General features: G+C 32.6%; 2 non-coding genes across 2 annotated transcripts; both read left to right on the forward strand.

Moving 5' to 3' along the window:
* The first annotated feature begins 787 nt into the window (after window positions 1-787).
* Window positions 788-882, forward strand: LOC145007670 (small nucleolar RNA SNORD96 family). The gene has a single exon (XR_013663043.1). It is a non-coding gene; the product is annotated as a small nucleolar RNA SNORD96 family (small nucleolar RNA).
* A 2114-nt stretch (window positions 883-2996) lies between these two features.
* Window positions 2997-3091, forward strand: LOC145007671 (small nucleolar RNA SNORD96 family). Its single transcript, XR_013663044.1, has one exon. It is a non-coding gene; the product is annotated as a small nucleolar RNA SNORD96 family (small nucleolar RNA).
* Window positions 3092-3127: the final 36 nt, after the last annotated feature.

The following is a 3127-nucleotide window of genomic DNA, read 5'->3' on the forward strand; positions in this document are numbered from 1 at the left end:
AACTCAATGGAGTCAAACGAATTATGCATCATAATGTTATATGTTCTAGAATTTAGAACCATAAATGTTTTCAAAAAAATTAGTTTTACCATTAAAAAAAAAAAAAAAGAAAAAAAAGAAAAAAAAAAAACACTAGTTATTGCCCGTTTGTATTCCGCCGATACGAAATGACTTTTTTTTATCACCAATTTAAACTAGAATATATATTATTTTCAAAACAAATCAAATGGTTGACACGGATTCACTCAAGTAACCCGATACAAGCCCATTGGGTCAAAACTCAAAAGAACGGGGTTCATCCATGGATTCCATTCTATGATTATATCCTAACATCATCCGACGGCTCACAAAGCATCACCATCATCACAAAGACCTCCATCCTTCTCCTATAATAAGCCTCTTCACTTGGCTACATCAACAAGTAACCCTAGCTAAACACACAACCTTCATCAGGTCACACCCCCCTTCAACCCTCTCAAATCTAGGTTTTTTTTTCCTTCTAAATTTCAAATGTCAAGAAATCATAGATTTGTAGTTATCGTAGCCGACAATTTACAAAAATTTGGGGCGAAATAGTTGATATTCGTAAAACTCAATGGTAAATCGTCGCAAATCGAGCCGTCTCTGTGATCACAGCGGTTGAGCCGCCCTTCGCCGGGCGGTTCCCGTTAACCGGAGAAGGCGTTGTTACATCCTATCGCCTTGGGGAGCGGAGTCTCTGCAATTACCTCTTGGGATTGGCCGTGAGAAAGACATTCACTAATCGTTTAAATTCCATAGTTGAAATCGGCCTGTGATGAAATCTATTTAAAAGAACACCATCTTTCGGGACTGAATGGTCTTTCTCGAGATCTTGATGTCAATTCTGCAATTCTGAGGCCATTTTGCTGTGATATTTTTTTATTTAAAATGTTATAACAAATGGATATTGTATCTGAATTCGAATGTGGATTCAGGTACCAATAGTCATCATTAATCAATTCCTTTTGCTATCAGAATGATGAGTTTTTTCAAACAATATGAACACTTTCCTGGATTTCTGTCTTTCATAAAATGCATCGATGAAACTCTGAAATCTCAATTGATAGCTTGTCTGTTACCGATTATTTACAAAATGTTTGTGGCAAGATAGTTTATATTAGAATAGTATATCTTAAATATAATTGCTGAATTTTTAAACTAGATGTTTTCTTTTAAATTCTATTTATATGTTGCATACTTCCTACTTTTGGTAAATCCATCAATTATTGATAAATTCTACTACTTTTGTTATCTACTCGGTTTATGGTTTTTATGTGATTTGGTATAATCAGTAGTAATTTGTTTTTCTATGTGGTAGAAACATTTTAAAATTAAAATGTCTTTTTGGGCTATTAAAGGATCCACATGCTAATATTTTAGAGCACAATTCACAAAATCAAATTTATGCATGAACAAATTCGGTGTCGTTTTCCTCAAGCTTTTGTTATTTCACCATCGTATACATGTATATCAAAGTGGTTGTTTACATATTCATTTTTGATTAAATGTTTATTGCATAATAGCATTAAAAAGCATTCCCTTAAATCAAATACTTTATTTAAAACAAAGCCCACGACATATTCAATCTTTAAACAAATACTTTTACTTTAATGAATCAGAAATATTATGAATTTAAGTAGGCATGTTTACATGTATATATAACTATTAACATTTTAATAATATTTTTACTTGTTCACTTTGGGTTTACCGGCCTTGAAGGTTGTATCTTTGAAGATAGTTCTATTATCTTTTTTAGAATTTTGTAGCTTTGTTTGTGGGTAATGGTGCCATTAGAAATTTGAAGTGAATTACCTTAACAACATTAGGAATTGGATCATTTTTTTGTTATAATGTTAAATAACTGTAGATCACAAACATATCTTACTATCTTTTGTGCCATAAAAAGGTTGTTTTTCATTAAGAGTGGTTAGACATGAAAGACGATGAATTCCATGTTTGCTTGGTTTGAGGTCTATCTATAACTTCTAAGACCATCTTTAAGACCATCCATAATGGTGAATTCAATGAATGAGTTTAATGAGGTGAAATGTAGTTATAATTTCTAAGATAATCTTGTTGTGATGAAATTCTATGGCAATGAGATTTTACCTAGGTATTTAATAGATTTGGAATTTTTTAATGAAAAAAATAAAAGTTTTTTGATTTTAAAATATATATTATAAATCGAATTTGTAATTTTTATTGAAATTTATAGAGTTGTATGGGTTGTAAAAAAGTTATATGACAATTCATTGAATTTTAACACTGCCCCAAAGTTGAGTTGTTTAGTTTGGCATCTCGATGAATAAGGACGAAGACGCCCTATAAGAAATTAGCAGCAAAATTGGTCACATTTTTTTTTCCTATTCACTACTAATTCCACCGATGAACATCATTTCTACTATCTAATCGGTTGCTTGTGGAATAGTAAAAAATCTATATGACCTTTTCATACCTAAACCAGCCTTCTTTTTATACCTAAACATAAGGATACCCTACCTAATGTCACTATTGCATAAATTTCTAGAAAGGTTAATGAAACGGTAAAAACACAAATTACAAACCTAACCACCAAAATTGCAGATGGATTAGAACCATTTGCGACTTTGGCATTTGAACTGTGAAGATACAAATGTTTAAAGTAGGGTTGTGCATTGTGGGTTGTATCATGTATGTTTGCAGACGGCACTCGGTTTGTTACTATTTTTTTGTATACATAAAGGTAGTTCTCGTAGCTGATTTACAAAAATTTGGGGCGAAATAGTTGATAATCGTAAAACTCAATGGTAAATCGTTGCAAATCGAGCCGTCTCTGTGATCACAGCGGTTGAGCCGCCCTTCGCCAGGCGGTTCCTGTTAACCGGAGAAGGCGTTGTTACATCCTATCGCCTTGGGGAGCGGAGTCTCTGCAATTACCTCTTGGGATTGGCTGTGAGAAAGACATTCACTAATCGTTTAAATTCCATAATTGAAATCGGTCTGTGATGAAATCTATTTAAAAGAACACCATCTTTCGGGACTGAATGGTCTTTCTTGAGATTTTGATGTCAATTCTGCAATTCGGAGGCTATTTTGCTTTGATTTATATATATATATATATATATAT

Source organism: Lactuca saligna, chromosome 7 (genome assembly GCF_052625555.1).
Source record: "Lactuca saligna cultivar CGN05327 chromosome 7, ASM5262555v1, whole genome shotgun sequence".
Taxonomy (NCBI): Eukaryota; Viridiplantae; Streptophyta; class Magnoliopsida; order Asterales; family Asteraceae; genus Lactuca; species Lactuca saligna.